Source organism: Thamnophis elegans, chromosome 1, assembly GCF_009769535.1.
Source record: "Thamnophis elegans isolate rThaEle1 chromosome 1, rThaEle1.pri, whole genome shotgun sequence".
Classification (NCBI taxonomy): domain Eukaryota; kingdom Metazoa; phylum Chordata; class Lepidosauria; order Squamata; family Colubridae; genus Thamnophis; species Thamnophis elegans.
Window position 1 is genome coordinate 75,076,065 of NC_045541.1, and position 21,937 is coordinate 75,098,001.

At 43.0% G+C, this 21,937-nt stretch overlaps 1 protein-coding gene and 1 non-coding gene across 7 annotated transcripts in view; one reads left to right on the top strand and one right to left on the bottom strand.

Moving 5' to 3' along the window:
- PPP6R3 (protein phosphatase 6 regulatory subunit 3) overlaps window positions 1-2,913 on the bottom strand; it is a 60,717-nt gene extending 57,804 nt beyond the window's left edge. For 4 of the 6 annotated variants that reach the window (XM_032220969.1, XM_032220988.1, XM_032220978.1 and 1 more), the window contains exon 1: window positions 2,744-2,913. The gene's annotated coding sequence lies outside the window, so the exon portion shown is untranslated. Of the gene's footprint in view, window positions 1-1,254; window positions 1,423-2,743 lie in introns of those variants that run through there. The other 2 variants (XM_032220951.1, XM_032220943.1) reach the window with 2 other exon arrangements.
- Window positions 2,914-3,473: 560 nt separating this feature from the next.
- Window positions 3,474-3,546, top strand: TRNAA-AGC. The gene has a single exon. It is a non-coding gene; the product is annotated as a tRNA-Ala (tRNA).
- Window positions 3,547-21,937: the final 18,391 nt, after the last annotated feature.

Genomic DNA, 21,937 nt, shown 5'->3' on the forward strand with positions numbered 1-21,937 from the left:
ACTTCCAAGGTCATGTCTTTAAGACAACAGCACTTGAGCTTGACTTGAAAGCAATGTTATCTTTTCAATGTGGTAGAAGTACACAGAATAGTAAAGACACTCTAGCCAATATAAAAATTTAAATTCTACTTACAGAATTGAGAGGTGCAAGAATCACAGATAGCACATGTATAAAAACAAAACTTAAGAATTCAAACCTAGAAGACTAATACTTTCACAAATCAAGTTTGAGATGCCAGGAGGAAAGGATCAATGGTTTTAAAATATTGATAGTTCATACTAACTAAGCACATCACATGGTATTAAAAAAGTAAAAAACAATTAAACAAATTCTTCCTGACACTAATATTGCTGGATGCATATACAAAATTACATATTAAAGTCTGGGAGTGGAAGTAATCCAGTCTAAAATTTACCACATATCTAGAGTTGTTTATACTTCTTAGTTACAACTCATATTATTTAGTAAATTGACATTCTCAAACTTTGTGATGCCATGATCCCCTAAACTAACAGAATTTATATGAGGGCCTCATGGGAAAATGAATTTATGTGATAACCTCACCCATAACAGATGCATAAATAATGAAATAAGCATCCCATTTGACAGGTACCTGAATGAGGGGATGTATCCCTCAGTTGAGAAGCAAATAACATCCACAACACAGAGAACTACCTTCATACCCTGAAAAAGTCTAAGTAGGGAGTCCAGCACACAAGGAATAAACTCCAGAAAGATCTGCAGTAGAACATGCTGGCATTGTGTTATAAGATATCAACGCAAAGTTTTCAGTGGGTTGTGTATTAAGATATAACATGACAAACATATTAGGGAAAACCATCTTGGAAAAGGGAAAAAGATAAAATTAGGCAGGGGTCAGTGCTGAAACTACAAAAGTTGTTGAAATCAGTCATATCTAGATATTATATATGGTTGTGTCTAGTACTAGCATCTTGGAGAAGATCACTAACTTCCAGACAACTGTGACGCACTCTGTTCCTGTCCTTTAGTTTGAAAACTCCTGCAGTATTATCTATTACAGCATGATCAATCAAATTTGATTGTAACAATCCAAACTACCTGGCAGACATAAAGCTACAAGTATTAAATATTTAATTTATATTTATCCTGCTACATTTATTTATTCAGATTTATGGCTGCCCAACTCCCAGTGACTCTAGGAGGGATCTAAATAAAAAAAATAATAATACATATCAAAACGACCAAATAAATTGGTGACCAAAGATACTGACCAAAATAACATCCCACTTCCTAGAGATGGAATCATTCAGCATTGGGGCCCTATGCCAGTAGGAACAGGAAGACTTTAAGAGCCTTACAAATGGTCAATGTGATTGGGGCCATCCTAATCTGGTGGACAGGAAAGAGAGAGAAGCTTTTAAGCAGAGCAGGCTCCATGATAGAGAACCATATTTCTTGGGTCTCATAATCCCATTAGATGCATTGCTTGATGGAAAGCCCCCCCCCCCCAATGCCAACACTGTCAGATTTGGTGGAAACTAAATAAAGTTGTATAGAACATTATCAGTAACTCACAGACACCTCTAAAAATGATTATGCAGTTTAAATATTAGCGCTGTTGAACTGAAACAGCACTAACATAAACACAGTGCAGCATTTTATTAAGATCCCAGACTATTAAGATTCAATTTTGCAGCAAGAGACCCACACCTCCACTTTAGAAATAATTACTGATTACTTCAAAAGATTTGAGAGCACTATCATTAAAAAAAACCAGCTGAAGTTAACATGTTCCCTTATGCCCAAGTTAAGGCAATGGTGAATGTTTTAAAGGCAATGGGAAAAAATTACAGACTAACCAGGAGGTAGCTTTATTCACACGGGATAATACATTTTCGATCCTTCTTCACTAATGTAGAACGGACATATTCTTATTTGTTAACAGAAATGAATTTGAAGCTATTCTCACCACAAATCAAAACCCCTGGCTTCAGGTATCCACTACCTAAAACCCAGCCTAACTCTCTACTTTTACGAACAGTTGAACCCTCAAATCTCGAATCCAGAAGTGACCGAGACCTGTTTATATATCAATTAAGAAGAAAAAATATATATGTTTCAAACGATCGTTTTAATTTCCATTCATCTAACGATGAGAAAAGGACACGAATGGCGTTCCTTACATTCCCAGGGAAAGGAAACCAAAGGGCTGCCGGGGAAGCCTGCGGGTGGCAAGAAAACAAGAATTACGTGGGAATGCACGGACGCGTGTTGGAGGCTCTTCTCCCCATTCTGTCGGGGAAGGGGCCCTTTATGGAAACCCTAATCGTCCCACAAGGCAGCGGCGGCGGGGGGGTTCTCTGCTTCCCACCACCAGCACCGACAGTAAAGGGAGAAAGGACGCAGGCCCGCTGCGACACAGAATCAAAGGCCCGGGGAGGGGAGGGGGGCTCCGATTGCACTCAGGAAGCAAAACAAACAGGGCCACTAGGCCGCTGCCGCTCCAAGTTATGAGCCAGAGGGCAGCATTCCGCCCCCAGCGCTTCTAAGACGCCGGGACGCCGAAGGGCTAGCCGTGGCGATGGAAAGGCTGAGCCGGCCTCCCAGCTCCAGTTCCTTCAGGACCGCCTTCCTGCTGTTTCCTGCGGCCGACGCGTTTCTTCAACGAAGCAAGCCACCCTCGCCTCCGCCGCCACCCCCGCCCCGCTCCGCTCCCCCCTACCCTGGGCCTACGAAGGAAGGGAGGCCGCAAACTCCTACCCGAACGCAGATGAACTCCCGGAGCCCTCACTTCAGCGAAGAGGTCTCCCGCTCAGGCAAGCCAACCCCCTTGCCGCACTCAGGCGGGAAAACTGCGGCTCCCTACCATCATCGACTCTTCAAGATGGCGGTCATATCGGCTTCTTCGAACCCTCCTGTCTCCGTCCCCCCATTCCTGTCAATCAACCCTCCACAGATCACGCCTTCGCCCAGCAGGATTTTTTTCTATTGGACAGCGGCAAAACGTTCTATTTTCTATTGGTTCAAGAGCGTAGTCGATCATAAGGGAACCGATTTACTATTGGGTAACAAAGGGATAAAGGCCGGGGTCACGGCTTCATTTAGCCCAATCAGCGTATTCGGATGGGTGACTCCGGCTTCCTACCGTCACGCCTTAGCAACAACTGTACGTCACTTTGAAAGACTTTCAGATCGCCCAACTACTAAGTCCCATTCCGTTTAAAAATAAACCAATGGCAGCCAATAGTTTTAGGGCTCAGTCCAATTGCAAGTCACGGGGGGCAGAGCTGAAGTGTCTCCTCCCACGGCGCTGTTTACTAACGAACGTGCTGTCCTATTGGACAACATAAGAGTCCAAATTAACGTCATAAAATTGAAAAACTAGAACTGCCTGACAACAACGACTTCTTTCATAGATAGGGGAGGAGTTAGAAATCTGTCGGTCAGTTAAAATGGCATTTCTAAGCAAGTTCAGCCCTTCCGCTGCGAGGGGGAATTAGCTCAAATGGTAGAGCGCTCGCTTAGCATGCGAGAGGTAGCGGGATCGATGCCCGCATTCTCCAGTTTTTAGAGGTCATGTATAACCTTGTGAAAAATAAGGTCTTCATGAGTTTATTATGTTAATGACAGCATTTTTCTCAAACACCGGCTCTAATTATATTTTCTCCCCCCACAGAGTCGCACACACAAGCGATTAAGTCATCCCCGCTATTCTGCAATCTCGCCCCCCTTTCAACTGGGTTTGGGTTGACGGTGGGCCAAAACTTTCCAGATTTGACCCAAAGGTGTTTTTTCAAGAGGCAACTGGACTTTCTTTGTTTTTCTTTGAAGATGTTTTGCTTCTCATCCAAGAAGCTTCTTCAGTTCTGACTGGATGGGGGGGGGGGAATGTCAGAGGTGAAGAAGCTTCTTCGTTGAGAAGTGAAATATTTTCATGAAAAAGCACCTTTGGGACAACCTGGATAGCTGAGAATCTCCAGAGACAATTTCCAAGTGTGTGATTTTTAGCATTAGTGGTGGGCAAAAGAAAGGAAGGAAGGAAAGAAAGAGAAAGACAGGAAGACAGGAAAAGAAAAGGGAAGGAAGGAAGGAAAAAAGAAAGAAAGAAAAAGAAAGAAAGAAAGAAAGAAAGAAAGAAAGAAAGAAAGAAAGAAAGAAAGAAAGAAAGAAAGAAGAGCAATTTATTCCACCAGCACCAGAAGAGAATCTATTGAACTGGCTGTTTCTTTCTTTCTCCTTATTGTTAAACTTAAAAGAACCAACTAAACAAATAAAAATACAAATGGCACAACACATCCCTTGGACTGAATGAGGGTTTGGGGAGGGGGAATTTAGAATAACTTTATTGTCACTTTGAATGTATATCTATCTATCTGTCTGTCTATCGTGTATGTATGTAATATGTATGTATATATATGTGTGTGTGTGTGTATATATGTGTGTGTGTCTGTGTGTGTGAGTGTGCGCACACACACACACACACACACGTAGATTTTCCCGGGTGTAGGTATGCTGGTGTTGTTGTATTCAGGTCTTTTCCCATGTAAGATTGAGATCATCTTGGCAACGTTTCAGCAAGGTCTCACTCGCCATCTTCAGGCTGGGTTTTGGGCTTAAGTGTGATTGGAGCTGCCATCTTTCTATAAATATGTGGAGTGCTGGCTTTGTTTCAGTAAGTGGAATGATTGGTTGTGTGGTTGTATCATGATTGGTAGATTGGTGCTGAATGGTGCTGGCTGTGTGTCTATTGTTGTTTTGTGTTGCAATGGCCTGGGTGGTGGGTGGGGCTCGTTTGTTGACTAGGGCTGGTTTCCAGATGTCTGGTAGGCAGGAGGTATTGTCATGTTTATTCATGTTGTGGGGGTGTTTCTCTATTTCGATAGCTTCCATAATTATTCTCTTCTTGAAGTGTTCTGTTTTGGAGATTAACCTGGTTCCTTCAAAATTAATTTCATGTCCTGTAGCTTTAAGGTGCTGGAAAAGGGAGGAAGTTTTTTCTTTTTTTTCTTACTGCGTTCTTGTGTTCTGCAATGAGTGCATTTATTCTCCTGTTCGTTTGTCCAATGTATGTGGCAGGGCAGGGCAGATTTTGCATGGTATTTCGTAGACTCCTTGGTTTTCTAGCTGGATTTTGTCTTTGGGGTTTCTTAAGATGTTGGCTATTTTTTGGTTAGTATTGAAGGCTGTCTTGATATAGTGTTTGTGGATAATTTTGCTGATTTTATCTGTGGTGCCTTTGATGTAAGGGAGGAGGGCAATGCCGTTGTCCTGTTCTGTGCCTTGGTTTTTGAGGTGAGTCTCCCTTTGGATTAAGTTGGTAATTGTTTTTCTTTGGAATCCGTTGGAGATTAATACATTTGTGAGAGTGTGTAATTCAGTTTTCAGGTGATCTTTGTCGGCTAGGCGTTTGGTTCTGGAGATGAGGGTCTTGGCTACAGAGTTGATCTGTGCAGGGTGGTGATGGGATTGTGCGTTTAAGTGTGTGTTTTCTTCCAATAGATGGTGTGTCCTAGGGAGCCATTGGGTTTTTTGTAGATTAGAAAGTGAAGTTGGTTGTTTGCTTCTATTTCCATGGTGAATTGTATTTTGGGGTGTAGGCTATTGAGATGTGTGAGGAAGTTTTCAGTTTTTCTTTTCGGTGCGGCCAAATCACGAAAGTGTCATCAACATATCTAAGCCAGAGTTTCGGTTTGTGTTCAGATTTCTCTAAGGTGTTAGTTTCAAAATGTTTCATGTGTAAGTTGAGAGGGGTGAGAGGGGTGAGAGAGGAAAAGACCCCCCCATATGTATGTGTATGTATGTATGTATGTATGTATGTAAGTATGTGTGTGTGTGTGTGTGTGTATATATATATATATATGCAGATTTTCATGGGTGTAGGTATGCTGGTCTTGTTGTATTCGGGTCTTTTGTCTTGGCAATGAAACGTTGCTAAGACAATCTCAATCTTATATGAGAAAAGACACGAATACAACAAGACCAGCCTATATAGCTGTGGCTGTGGCTGTGGCTGTGGCTGTGGCTGTGGCTGTGGCTGTGGCTGTGGCTGTGGCTGTAGCTGTAGCTGTAGCTGTGGCTGTGTTCCAGTATTACTCTGGAACACCTTGAGCAATTTCAACCAAACTTGAACAGATGACTTACTCTCTGGAGAAAAGTACTGTGGGGGTTAGACACCCTCTACACTCCTCGGGGTGTGTGTTCTGTTAAGATGCAGCATCTTGTGCCATGCTGCCTTACTGACTTCTACTGTACAGCACAGTGGCGTTGCCATGGTAACTGCTTCACAGTAGCCGTTACACAAGGGGGCTCCCTCTGGTAAGGGAGAAAATCCAACATTAGAAATTAAGTTTGGTGCGGACCAGTGGTGGGTTCCTACCAGTTCAGACTGGTTCAGCCGAACTAGTAGTGGTTTGGTGGCCTGGGTCGCTGGAACGGACAGTGACCCAGGCCTGACATGCCCCCGAACCAGTTCCCCAGGTGGTGCCAGCAACGCCCTCATGTTGTTTTTCAGTTCTGTGCATGTGCAGAACAATTTTAATTGCACTGTGCATGTGCATACAGCGCACATCAAGCATGTGCATGCGCAAAGTGTGCATATGAGCGAACCGGCAGTAGTGCTTGCTGGAATCCACCCCTGGTCTGGACATTTTCCCCCTATAAATAAATACCCAGGCAATGCCAGATTATCGACATGCAACTCTCAAAGGGTCACCACCTCCAATATACATTATACAAACATGACAAAATAAATAAATAGATACAAAATCATATATCATATACCCACATATATTATATGACCCAGAAAAAAAGAGAAGAGAGAAAGAGAGAAATGTATGATCCTAGGCACCACCAGGACTTCTCTACCTGGGCACAAAATGATACAAAAACTTCTACCATTTGGACAGTGGGGAGAGCTTTGACACATGTCAATCAAAGTCACTTTTGGGTGCAAGAGGTTTGGCCATGCAAGGGAGCATCCAAATGAGTCCATTTACGTACAGAGATTCCTCACATTGACCTCGTTTATTATACTTAATAATTCTTAGTAGTGTTAACCTTGCGGTTTTTTTCTTAGTTTAAAGCTTAGATTCTTTTTTAGACAGTGATGTAGAATTGTATATGCAGGAGAATTTGTTGACTAATTAGAATCCCCTTGATGGCACAAACTCTGTTTATTTGCCGTGTTTTATTATTGTATATTTTTCATTCTTTTTATGTTTATCATACTTTGTGTTTATATTCTTTTTCAAATGTTTAAGATTTTTTTTTAGGGAATACATTTAAGACTGGGCTAAGCTTATTTGTAGACATAATGTTTACCTGTTTTAAAAACTAGGTTTTAGTTATTTCATAAAAAACCATTTCTTCTTCAGTTACCCCGATATCTTCCCCATAAAGTTTCAGTACATTACTTTAGGGACTGAAAAAACAGAACTCTGGTAGCAACTAACAAATTTTATTAAAAGCTCATGAAAGGACATGACTTCTAATAAAATCTGATTGGAAAAGAACAGACTGCTGTTCTCCTACAATGTCTATTTAGAGACTGAAAGATTCTATGCCTGAGAGGGGAGTAGCAGAGGCAACAGAACAAAAGGAGGAGAAAGGAAATGACCGGCATCCCACCCCCTGAAATGGGGAATATGCAACAGACTCCTCCAGGACAGTTGGTCCTGTAGGAACAGGTGGCCTGGTGGCCTTCATGGAGGCTTTAGGCTGATGCACCAGTTGCAATCTTAAACTGGACCCCAAAGCCCTCACTTGTGTCTCTCACTACAAGGCCAGGTTTCTGTAGCCTACGCAATGGAGAAGTGCCTTCGAACATAACCTGGTAACTACAATTGGTGCAAAATGCAGTGGTCAGGACACTAGCAGTGTAAACTGTTGCTGTAAAATAAGACTGTTATCTGTTCTGGATTATTTCTGCAGTCATTTCATCCTTGTTGCTCAGTGCTATCAGTACTTTCTCCACAACTGCTCCAATGTAAAATGATTTTTTTTTTGGTTCTCTGTTTTGGGCATATTATATGCCAGTTTTCTATTCTCTTAACGACCACATTGTTTAGCAATGATTCAAAGTTTCAGTGGAGCCGAAATAGTAACTTGATGACTGATCCTCACATTTATGACTACTGTAGCATTCACGTGGTCATGTTATTGACATTCAGATGCTTTACAATCATTGCTTGCAACAGGTTCACAGTTAGGACACTTGTAGTGTCTTGTGCCATGTGATCATCATTTGTAACCTTCCCTGCCTGCTTTCCACAAAATCAATTGGGAAGCAGGCAGGAGGTCACAAGTTGTTCCTGTTGTTCCCTCCCTCCCTCCCCACACACAAACACAACACCTGTGGCATCCACCCAACTGCCCAATTTGTCCAACATTTACATGCAAATCCTTCAGATATTTAGCCAATAATATGGCATAATCTATGTACAAAAATAACTTACATCAAGACCCCAACCAATATACTTATCACCTTCAGCATTCCTTATACATTTTCTCGTTATAAAGGGTTAAACTTACAAAGACACCTGTGCCTTATTCTCTGCTAAATGCTACATACTCCATTTATTCTCACATATGCTTTACATCAGTAAACCTTCCCAATGCTGCAACCTTTTAATACAGTTCCTCATGTTGTGGTGACCCCAAATCATAGAGGAGCCGTATCTCGGTTCCTAGGACCATCGAAAATATGTGCTTTCCGATGGTCTTAGGCAACCCCTGTGAACGGGTCGTTCAACCCCCAAAGGGATCGCGACCCACAAGTTGAGAACCACTGCTTTACATCCATCCTATTCTGCTCTTAATGCAATCAGTAATCCATCTTCGTATTATTACAAAACATTTGAAAATTCATGCCTGTTCTTCAGTTTATGACACTATTATACACAAAGTGTATAATAAACTTTTCCCCACACTTACTTGCTGAAGTGCAAAACTGTTGTGTCCAGTCTTTGTCCCTCACAGAATCATGTTGCACCTCCAAAGTTTGCTAATTGTCTCTTTTTGCCAAGGGACACACTAACAAACTTACCCCTCACTGTTTTTTACATTGAATCTTTCTACGTTTTAGATACATAATAGCACAAATATTTCAACAGGCACACTTTGAATTGCTTTCAAATGTACTTTCCTGGAAATTTCTTATTTAGCACTCTTCATCTACTTCCAGAACAATTTTTATTTCCATCAGAATCACTCTTCATAGCATTTCTTAATCTTAGTCATCCCTTGACAATTTCCTTGCAATTATCTTTTTTTCCCTATATACACATTATATCCCTGATCCCTATTTTGTGCATTTTTTCCCTCATCTGTAGCTTCTTTCACTTCATTCTGTCAAGCTTCCCATGTCATGCTTCCCATTACTGTAACCAGTAATTTAGTTATTTATTTATTTATTTACGTATATAATTGCCTATATCATACCAAATGACTCTAGGCAGCTCATTACATCCATAACACATAGTTAAAAGCAAAAGTCCCCTCCCCAGGCAAACATCTACACAGCTTAACATCCATCCTAGCCCAGTGCTTGGTGGAAGAGCAAGTTCTTCACAGCCCACAGAAGTCTAAACTATATTCAGCATTAATATTCCTGTCATAACACTAAATGTTATATTGTATTTCTTTCTCCATCGCTTTCCAGAAGTATCAGATCTAAAAAATCCATTAAACTATATGTCTAAAACATGCATATGGAAGTCCATGAAAAAGTATTAAGAATCTACTCACAGAGAAACAGACTCCAAGGGTACAAACAAATACACACAGGTTCTAATTCATTACAAAAAGGTGCTAGTCATTCCCGACACTAGAGGGTGGTGTTCATCTCTGTTATAAAGCCGAAGAGCCAGTGCTGTCCGAAGACGTCTCTGTGATCATGTGGCCGGCATGACTAAATGCTGAAGGCGCACGGAATGCTGTTAGCTTCCCACCAAAGGTGGTCCCTATTTTTTTACTTACATTTTTACATGCTTTCAAACTGGTATGTTGGCAGAAGCTGGGATAGGTAACAGGAGCTCACTCTGTTATGTGGCACTAGGGAGTCAAACTGCTGAACTGCTGAACTGATCGACAAGCTCAGTGTCTTAGCCACTGAGCCACTGTGTCCCACTTCATTACAAAGGCCATGAATATATGCATGTTAAGGTCTTTTCTGGTTTGGGGTGAAAATGAATCTTCATGTTATTTGTAGTCATTTCTGAGTGGCATTAAAATTTACCAAAATAATGTCAAAATTATTTAATAATTTATTTTTTTCACATTATATCTGCAAAGTCACTATTCCATCCTGGTTTAATTTACCCAGGGGTGCAATGGAGTGAGCCAGATTCCAAAAGGGAAAAATAGGTGACCTACATATTGATTGATTCTGGACATCTGGTGGCTACAATGGGGGGGGAGGGAAAATCTTATTAAAATATTCACTTGTTGGCAGAAGGATTGCTTCAAAATTGTATCTGATGTGCTACTAAAGCACATCAGCAGAGAGATTTAAAAATATTCTTGTTTTTGTTCAAAAGAAAATATAATATTAAAATAATATCTTCAAACATTTGACGGCATTTTTTAAATGCACCACTGGAGGGCAAGCTAATACCATCTGCTCCAATATTTTTATACAGTTCTGTATTTTTCTTATTCATTCGCATTCCACAGTGGATAACTTTCAGATGTTGGTATCATCTGCTGCCTCCTTCTGGACTCAGATTTTAATTCTGTGCTCTCTGTCCACATAATGAAGATACAAGAGGCTGACACAGCCAAAGTTGAAATCCAGAATACTACAGATATTACTTGCATGCTTGTATTTATTCTTTTTGTTTCAAGGATAAACTGGCCCTATGTTTCTAGAAGAGAAGCAACCAAGATGGCCACCAAACAGCACGGCAGGCCCAGTAATAAGTTTTGGTGGTAAATAATAGTCAATGTCAGTGACAAGCTGTTCGTCAGGGGATGACTCACTTGTTACCTTTGCCCAAATAGGAATGGGATTTTTCATAATAATCTCAAGTTGATGTTAAAGCTATCATGATATGTCTCACAATAAAATACTATGTGTGAACAGCAAACACAGCCTAATGGGTTTACTTTAACAGCTAAGTATTTTAGTATTTAATTTTCCTTGCTCCTTGCACAACCAAAACTTGACTGCTATATTTTGACTTGTAATACAGGTAGTCCACAACTTACAACAGTTGATTTAGTGACAATTCAAAGTTACAATGGCCCTGAAAAAAGTGAGTTATGACCATTTTTCATACTATTGACATGTGCAGCATCCCCATGCTCACATGATTTATATTCAGATCAGTGGTGCATTTCACAATTTTTTAGAACCTCTTATTTAGGTGTGGCCTGCTTTGTGGGAGTGGCTTGCTGGCCATGTGACTGAGTGGGAGTGGCTTGGCAGTCATGTGACAGGGTGGGTGTGACCAACTTGTAAAAGGCAGTCATGTGACAGGGTGGGCGTGGCCAACTTGTAAAACGTGGTGAAACTCACTTAACAATGCTCTTGCTTAGCAACCCAAATGTTGGCTCAGAAACTCTGGTATTTGAAGCACGCAAGGCTTAAAGCTGTCAAGTTACAAGACCCTTGCATCCCTCTAACCTTTTAGAAAAAAAAACCCCAGGGGTGTTCAAACTTGACAGCTTTAACACTTGTGGACTTCAACTCCCATAATTTATCCTCTCGCTCTTCATCTTGATGATGTGCGGACGGGCGGGGGGAGGGAGCTGGAACCGGTTCTAAACGGCACTGTAAATTTGTGGAACCTCTTCTAAGGGTGGCAGGAACCCACCCCTGATTCAGATGCTTAACTACTGGTTGATATTTATGACGGTTACAGTGTCTTGGGATCACGTGATCATCTTTTGTAATCTTCTGATAAGCAGTCTCAATGGGGAAGCCGGATTCACTTAACAACCTTGTTACTAATTTAACAACTGTAGTGGCAAGAAAGATCGTAAAATGGGACATAACTCACTTTACACATTTTTCATTTTGCAACATAAATTCTGGGTTCAATTGTGATTTACCTGTACTATCTCCTTGTTCAGTGACAGGCGGGACCAATATGGGGTGAATACGCATAGTATTTCATGGTACCTGATCTGTACATAGAGCTGCTAGCTGAACCAACAATGCAGCAGGAGAACGATTGGGCAGAAAAACTATAGTTGGAAAAAAAGAGAGGAAGAACCCACATAGGGGTCTCCAAATCTGGCAACTAAGACTCGTGGACTTCAACTCCCAGAATTCTCCAGCCAGCATAGTTGCCAAGTTTGGAGACCCATGACATAGATGCTTCAGAAAGAAATTACATTTAGATGAATTTTAGCCTGCAAATGATGAACCTTCTTGCTCTCATATTCAACCATAGCAAATTGTTATTGATGTGTTCTAGACATCTGCCCAAAGAAAGAATCTGTGGCTTGAACTCATGGAAAGTATGGAGAATATGTTTCTACAATAAACACTTGTCTAAATACAGAATCCAGGAATAGGCTACAGTGGTCTCTTGTTATTTATGCCTGGTTAATTCATCAAAAGAAACTGACACTCCACATTTAGGAAACAGGAGAATACCTACTGACTTCTCGTTTGCTTTATGAGAAGTCTGGCTTCAATCATTTCACAAATTGGAAAAACACCTGAGTTTGGAAAAACAAATCTCACCAAAATGTAAACTTGAATTCTGAACCTCTCGAGATGATGGATGGTTGCCAGCGTCCGAAAAAACAGTGACTACTGCAATCAGCCTAGCTAAACTGAAGCCTTTCTTTCTTGTCTGTCAATTTTAAGATGATAATCCTGTTCTAAGACTTTATTTTCAATCGCTAGAAATGAATTTTATGCATTGTATGGACCTGTAAATAGCATTTTGGTTTATTTCCTGTAAAATTAGGAGATTAATCCAAATATATTTAATCTTTTATGGAATATTTGGAAATGAAAATAATTTAAGTTAATATCTGCAATTGTTTTTAAGCTTTTATTTTAGGATTCTACATAGCTGTATTCAGTTACTGTTATGTTGGCTTTATTTCAGATTTCAGTAGCAAAAAGTTTCCTTGAATTGAAATTTGGATGTCACAAACATGATGTCATGCCCCACTCCACTCCATAATTAGGAAAGAAGACTAAGAGACTCCATGGGTTGGAAATCCAAAGTACTTTTACTAATTATAAATGGTAAGCGAGCAGTAGTGAAGCAAGATCTGAATAATATGGCGCGAAAGCAATTGATATATAGGAAAGCCCGTTCCCCCCCCTTAGGATCAAAGCTCCAGTCCAATCATAAGTCCTTCAAATGTCAGGTGTGAGATAACTTCAAAAAGACAGGCCGAAGATGGAATGTGTAGGCCGTTGATGCAGGCGGGAAACACGTACGCATGCGTAATCCCAATGACTGGTACATCCTAGAACATTCCTCCAGCATTCCTCCAGCACATCAATTAAATCCCTCCCACATACACGCCCCCCCTCCCGTTTCATGGCAGCTGAAGCAACAGCAAAGCAGAAGCTGACATCCGGCCGTCCCCCGGAAAAAAGGCTGTCAGAAGAAAAACAAACAAAACAGACAAATAACAAAACAAATGAAAGAGGGAGGGGAGAAAAGTCAAGGCTTGTCGGGATAAGAAGCATAAAATTTCTGGAGTAAACGGGGGGCACGAACGTGGGACTTATCAACCCATTCCGTGTGGGAGGGGGGAAAATGTTTCCAAGCCACAAGGTATTGGATGCGATTACGGTGCCTACGGGAATCAAGAATGTCACGAATTTCAAAATGATGTTCCCCATCAACAAGTAACGGAGCAGGCGGAGGGTCATCTGTGGGCCTTAGGTTGGACACCCGAACTGGTTTGATGAGGTTGATGTGGAACACCGGGTGGATACGGTTGAGATGCTTGGGCAATTGCAAACGAACAGAAACAGGATTGATAACTTTCACAATCGGGAAAGGGCCAACATACTTGGGTCCCAATTTCTTCGATTTTTGTGTAGTATGCAAGAATTTCGTGGACAAATACACTAAATCTCCAACGTGGTACCCAGAGGGCTGAGAGCGTTTCTTATCAGCCTGCTTCTTATGAGCCTTATGGGCAGCGTCCAAGGTGGAAAGAGTCAGGGGCCAAAGGCGACTGAGACGTTCACTCCAGTCTGCAACGGAAGGAACCTGAGGCTGGGCCGTAGGCAGTTCGGGAATAGGAACAAAATCCTGGCCGTAAACGACCCGGAAAGGGGTGAAGCCCGTGCTGGAGTGAACCGAATTGTTATAGGCCACTTCAGCATGTGGTAACAAGTCAACCCAATCGTCCTGTTGATAATTGATGAAACAACGTAAATATTGTTCAAGGACGGAATTAGTACGTTCACAGCCGCCATTAGTCTGAGGATGGTAGGCGGAGCTAAGGCCTTGGGCGGAACCAATGCGTGCGAGGAACTCCTTCCAAAATTTAGATGTGAATTGGACTCCACGATCGGAGATAATACGGTCGGGAACCCCATGTAACCGGTAGATGTGGGAAAGAAACAGTTTAGCCAACGCCTTGGCGGAAGGAATTTTGTGGCAAGGCACGAAATGAACTTGCTTGGAAAACAAATCAGTGACCACCCAGATGACGGTGTGCCCCTGGCTCTCGGGGAGCTCAACAACAAAGTCCATAGAAATCTCCTTCCAAGGTGCAACCGGGCGGGCGACGGACTGTAGAAGTCCCTGCGGTTTTCCCGGCGGCTTTTTGGCGGCAGCGCAAACCGGGCAACTGGCCACATAAAGTTCAATGTCCTTTTTTAAAGAAGGCCACCAGAATTGTCTCTTTACGAGGTGCAAAGTTTTTACGAACCCAAAATGACCCGCCATCCTGGAGTCATGAGCGCGACGAAGGACGACAAGTCGTAGGGAAGCGGGGATGTATAATTTAGCACCAATCCACGGTAGATCGTCCCTCATGGTGCACTCGTCCCGATGGGTCAGGAACCAGTCGTCTTGAGGAAGAGCCGCTTTGAGGTCAGAAAGTAGATCGTGAGGCACTTCCTTCTGAGCTTTGGTCTGTTGACGTGTGAGTACCGGAGCTGCCAAGAGCGGTTGGACGATACTCAGTTTGGAACAATTATATTGAGGTAACCGGGACAAAGCATCGGCCATGAAGTTCTTTCCGCCCAGGATATACTTTAGAGTGAAATTGAAACGGTTAAAATATTGGGCCCAACGCATCTGTTTGGGGGAGAGACGACGAGGTGTGTGCAACGCTTCCAAGTTCTTGTGGTCAGTCCACACCTCAAATGGGTGTTTAGAGCCTTCGAGGAAATGGCGCCAAGTAGCGAGGGCCCAACGGACCGCAAAAGCCTCCTTCTCCCAAACCGCCCAGCGCCGCTCTGTGTCAGTGAGTTTACGTGAGGTGTACGCGCAAGGCTGTAAGTTACCTTGGTCATTGGCTTGTAGCAGAACGGCCCCAACGGCGACATCACTGGCATCAGCCTGGACGACGAAAGGCTGGTTGAGATCAGGATGTTTAAGAACTGGTTCAGCGGCAAAAAGGCGTTTAAGCTTTTCGAATGCCGCCTGGCATTCCATGGTCCAGTTCAAAGGCTTATTGGGTTTAGGCTTCGGGTCGCCTTTAGTCTTGAGCAAATTAGTAATAGGGAGAGCAATGTTGGCAAAAGAGGGAATAAATTGACGGTAGAAATTAGCGAAACCCAAAAATTTTTGCAACTGTTTACGAGTTTTGGGTGCGTCCCACTCAGTGACCGCCTTCACTTTTTCAGGGTCCATTTCAACACCATCAGAGGATATACGGTAGCCCAGATAGTCAATAGTCGTTTGGTGAAACTCGCACTTAGACAATTTGGCATACAGGTTGGCAGCACGGAGTTTTTTCAAAACAGTGCGCACCAGATTGACGTGGTGGTCGTAAGAGCGAGTATAAATGAGGATATCGTCCAGATATACGATAACACCCTTATAGAGATGATCGTGCAGGATCTCATTAATAAATTGCATGAACACAGCAGGAGCCCCCTGTAGGCCAAAAGGCATAACTCGGAACTGGAAACAACCAAGAGGGCAGTTGAATGCAGTCTTCCATTCGTCCCCTTCCTTAATGCGTACTCTATAGTAAGCTTCTCGCAGGTCCAATTTTGTGAAGATGCGGCCCTTCCCCAGTTGCGCTAACAAGTCCTTCATCAATGGCAGTGGGTAGAGGTTTTGAGTACAGATCGCGTTAAGGTTGCGAAAGTCACAGCATAAACGAAGAGACCCATCTTTCTTTTCACGAAATAGTACAGGGGCAGCCACTTTGGGTCGAGCCGGTTCAATGAACCCACGTTTCAAATTTTTGTCAATGAAAGAACGCATCTCCTCCATCTCCCTGGGTGACATGGAGTAAATGCGGGGTTTTGGGAGTTTGACCCCGGGTAAAATGTCAATGGAGCAATCAGTAGGCCTGTGGGGGGGTAGAATGTCCGAAGATTGCTCGCTGAAGACATCCTTAAGATCCAAATATTCTTTCGGGATTTTTTCCTCTCCTGCAATCCTTTCCTGCCCTCTAGCGGCTACTTCAGGAACGTTAGTGACGTCCGGTTGGTCTGGAGAGCCCTCCCCCACTGGAGGCACCTTCGAGCGAACACGTAAGCGGCCTGTCCGCCAATTTATGTGAGGGTTCCACTTTCGGAGCCATGGGATGCCCAAAATGAGTGGCCTGTCCATGCCAGGCGCGACCACAAAAAAGATTAATTCAGTATGCGTACCCATTCTCATTTCCAAAGGCTCAGTAAAAAAATGGGCACCCCCCCCCCCCCGCAATCGATCCATCTATTTGGCAAAACACGATCGGGGTTTTCAAAGTGCGCAATTTGATGCCCAATTTTTCTACCATGGCTGGATTGATCATGGATCGGGAACAGCCGGAATCAAGTAAGGCGAGGAGGGTGGCAGGGGTCCCCTCAGGAGGAACTTTTAATTCAATAGGGATTAGAAGGGGCCCCTTGTTTGAACTCACCCAGCGAGGCGATGTGTCGTCATCAGAGTCCTCAGAAGAAGAGGAGTTAGCATCTGCGTCATCCTTTAATGGCTGGGCAAAAGGAGGGGGGTTGGTGTCCCCAGCGAACGCTGTTTCCTTTTTCTTCTTTTCAGAGCCTCTGGCAGGCTGTTCATCACGTCTGGGAGGGGGTTGGGCAGAGAGAGGCAGTTTAGCCCGACATTCGGGGGCGGTGTGCCCAAGCTTGCCACAGCGAAAGCATGTTAAAGGTCTGGAGGAGCCAGAAGGGGGCCCTCTCGCGTCGCCTCGTCGTTTGGAAAACGATTGAGTAGTAGGAGGGGGGAGGGACTTGGCCGCCCTCTCTTTCCGCTTCCTTCTTTCTTCAGTGGCATAACGCAGACGGATTAAGTCAAGCTCGGCGTCTGCAGCATGCTCAAACCACGTGATTAAGCGTCTTGGCAGGTTACGATTGACACATTGTTGATAAATGTCTGCGTTCAACCCTTCAGCAAATCTGTCCAGAAGGGCGTCCTCCCCCCAGCCTCTCATGTATTGTGAGAGACACTGAAATTCCTGGATGTATTGGGCGACAGGTCTATCGTCTTGGTCGAAGGTTAAAAACTTCAATTTGTTCCGCTTCTCAGTTAATGGGTCATCAAAACGTTGGCGGAAAGCCTCCATAAAACGGTTGAAATTCCCCAAGAGGGGAGAGCCAGACATGTGCAAAGCAGTCGACCATGTAGCCGCCTCACCATCCAAAGATAAAAGAATCATTCTGACCCTTAAAGTGTCGGATTCAAAGTCCCGGCCATAAATCTCTATGTAGTTAAACACTTGCATAAGAAAGGAGGGAAGGCTAGCAGAATCCCCCTTAAAACGCACAGGCAAGGGAGGGATTTTAGCCATTCGATGTCTTCGGGGGGGAGGCTGGGGGGGAGGTCCTCTTTGATCAGCAAAACCTCTAGCCGCAGGGGGAGACACGGGCCGAGGGGGGGGTGGGGGAGAATCCTGGCGTGGGTAACGTTGCCAGTTCCTCCAGTCTCTTTCCTCCTCCCCCCTTCGCCCTTCCAAAAATGTTTGACCCCAATAATCAGGTAATTCACTCCGATGGGGTTTTCTCATCGGCCCCCGGTGCTGATAGTCTCTCCATTCTGCTTCATCGCCCCCTCTTCTTTCCCCACAGTACCTTTGGCTCCAATAGTCAGGGACTTCACTCGCCTGAGGTTTTCTCACCGCACCTGGCTCCAGCGAAGTTTGTTGAGGTGGTCTTTGGGTGAGCCCAGCATTCCAGCTTGTCTCTATCTCTCTTTGCCCCGCTGAAATTGACCAACGGGGTGGGGGGGAAGGTTCAGGCTGACTGGAAATTTGCAGTTGAAATAAATCTTCATGCAAAGGTCGGTCAGACGGGCTGGGCTGGTGTAAAGAAAGGTCGGGAGGTCCTAGTTCACTGGAATCCCCTCCAACTGCTCCCTCCTCCTCTCTGGTCAGAGAAGACATTATTTCCCTTCTCGGTAGACGTAAATCTCCTGGAAAGGGAATTATTCAGATCTTGCTTCTTGTCACGCCCCACTCCACTCCATAATTAGGAAAGAAGACTAAGAGACTCCATGGGTTGGAAATCCAAAGTACTTTTACTAATTATAAATGGTAAGCGAGCAGTAGTGAAGCAAGATCTGAATAATATGGCGCGAAAGCAATTGATATATAGGAAAGCCCGTTCCCCCCCCTTAGGATCAAAGCTCCAGTCCAATCATAAGTCCTTCAAATGTCAGGTGTGAGATAACTTCAAAAAGACAGGCCGAAGATGGAATGTGTAGGCCGTTGATGCAGGCGGGAAACACGTACGCATGCGTAATCCCAACGACTGGTACATCCTAGAACATTCCTCCAGCATTCCTCCAGCACATCAATTAAATCCCTCCCACATACACGCCCCCCCCCTCCCGTTTCATGGCAGCTGAAGCAACAGCAAAGCAGAAGCTGACACATGAAAATTTACTGTTATAAAAATAAAATACCTATTTGTATAAATGAGGCAGAAATAAGACAAATTTATTTGCTTACCGCCAGCTTATTCTCCAAGGGAGAATAAAATTATTCTCCAAAGTTATTTTCCAAATTTCACTTCACACTCTGCTGAGGAAATGAATACTTTTGTAGAATATGAATTGGGATCCAAATGTCACATGCATTAACCAGAAATATCCCATTAAACTTATTCTGTTTAACAAATCGTTCTCACATTTTAGTTTTGATGAAAGCTAACTTATCTTAAAACTATTTAATGTTAGGTTCTGTTGTAGATTCTGTCTCCCTTTCAATTGGCACCACATTTTTTAAAAAGAACGTATGGCTATAATCTGAGACCTTATTGAAAATTTGACTCTAAAACAGATCCCCAAAGCATTTTTGTGTATGAATGTGTGTGCAGCCTTTCTGCAAACACACAGCATTTTATTGAACTCTGATATTCTATGTTGTGACAGGCACAGTGTTCATCTTTTTTGGAAAACTGCAACTTTTGAAAAATGGGGTACCGGTTGGATATGTTAAATACTGCTTGAGCACTTAAAAAGAGTAGCCCCTTCACAAATAAATTGTGCAGAAAATTCCCTCTCTAAAGCACCCATAATTAAGCATTTGAACAAAAAAAAAAGAATTTCTGTAGATACAAGAATCCTCAGCAACGTCAGAGGCATTTGTGTATATAACAATCCACAAAACAGAATGCAGTGTAAATCTTTGTGGGGCGGGGAGCAATAGAGCAAAATGTTGTGGCTTGTGCACCAGAAACAGAGGTGGTATTCAACAGGTTCTGACAAAGTTCTGGAGAACCAGTAGCGGAAATTTTGAGTAGTTCGGGGAACTGGTAAATACCACCTCTGACTGGCCCCACCCCCATCTATTCTCTGCCTCCCGAGTCCCAGCTGATCAGGAGGGAATGGGATTTTGCAGTATCCTTCCCCTGCCATGCACACCAAGCCATGCCTACGAAGCCATACCATGCCCACAGAACCAGTAGTAAAAAAAATTGAATTCCATCACTGAAAGATGTAGTTTCCCAGCAGAAGAAAATTACAGATGTATGGGAGCCCTTTGTTAAGGAACTAGAAATCTTTTTGTAAAAAAAAAGGTAAATATGATTGCACAAAACCCTTCATTTGGGGTTCTGCAGCATGACACTTTCCCTATGGGCTGGCCTATCTTTCCAGCCAGGGTCAACTTAGATATGGGTGATGGGAGCTACATTTAATGGAACACATCAGGGTGGGAGCAGAGCAGGTGGCAGATTAAAGCAAACAATTAGCTGTAAATCACAATTCACATGGCTTTCATTAGAAAGCACTATCATAAGTTTTTCACTGCCATGAATATACAGCATGATCTCTGAAGGGAGCTGCAGACGAAGGGGTTTTTTTCTTCACTAGTTGTTTTTCCTGGGAAGAAGAGGATAAGCCCAAAATGGATGCTTGGATCAAGGCAGAACAGGCAGTTCCAAAGAGTTTGGCTGTCTGCAGGCAACGGTCAGAACAGACACTGGCAGGTTTCCTGATAAAAAGCACGCTCAAGTAAAATTATTTCCAGATGCCATAAAATGGCATAGAAAAGAGCTACAACCTGCAAGCAAAACATATCCAGCCAATAGCCTAGTTTAACATGGGAGGTGAAAAAACCCAAATTTGCAAAGGGGCTGGGAGAGATTTAAGGGTAACACTGGTTTTCAGAAAACATCTGAATTTTAAAATAACCTATTGGCTAATCAAGTGCAGCCATTCCTGTCAGTGGAACAAATAGAGCATAGCAAAATGATGAATGTTGAATCTGGATGGCTATAGGAAGTACTGGCTCGGCACACCATTCCTTTGCTGAAGGTACAGAAGCCAAAAATGCTGTTTCTAAAAAGTAGATTCTTTAATCTTCTCTATCAAGTCAACAGAACCTGCATTTGCCCCCGTCACGCACTCCCCCCACCCACAGCAGTCCATTTGCTGCCTCTTTTCAGGTTGCTGGGATTTGGCTGCAAAAATGGCCAGTTTTCAATAGCGCATTTTTTGGTCTTTGTTTGCAAAAATAAAGCTAGGATCTTCTGTCCTTCAAACATCAACCCAGTGGCTCCAAGTGACCCTTCTAAAGCTCAGATCATATTGGGGGATTGTTTCTTCTTAAAATAATATAAATGAAAGAGGTTTGCCTCACCTCTTGATTTTTCCACCCTACCCTTAACCCACCCTCCATAGGCCAATATTGTTTCTGACATGCCCTTTCTGATTAAATTGCCACATCCACCAATTGGCCACCTGCAGTTCTCTATCCTCTGATCCATCAGAAGTTGCCCATCCCTGCCAGGCATGTTCTAAAGCAGTCCAAATTCAAGACAAGGTGATTGCCCACACTTACACTGCCATTCATTCCCAGCACTGGAGAGCAGGGTCAAAAGCACTCAGTGTATAGGTAGTGTATAGACACTACCTCAGTTGATAAAATAGAATGGCCAGGAGGTAAAGAAATAATAAGCTAGATTAGTAGTAAAATGTCATCCACAAGAGAGAAGCTAGATTACTTATCTGTTGGGCTCTACCCAATACCTAGAAGCTACAGTAATGGAAACTAATGTGTGGTTTTATATATACAGTATATTAAGCAGCCATGTCATATTTATCATTTGGGGCTCTTATAATGAATAACAGAGCCGTGAGTAGTGACAGATGACCACTTAAAATTAGCAGAACTCAGCAACCTGGAGTAAGAAGAATTTATGTTGTCATTTTATATAAGAATTACTGCTCATTTTCACCAACCTTCCTGTAGAATTCTTTGGACACAGAAGAGTTGCCAGTTATTCATAAACCCTATTCTAGCAATTTAATTAGTGTCTAGAATCTATTTTCAATTGTTAATACATTGAGCACAAACCATTTAGACTCAAGAGGCTGCATAACACGTATCTTTTCCAGTAGAAGA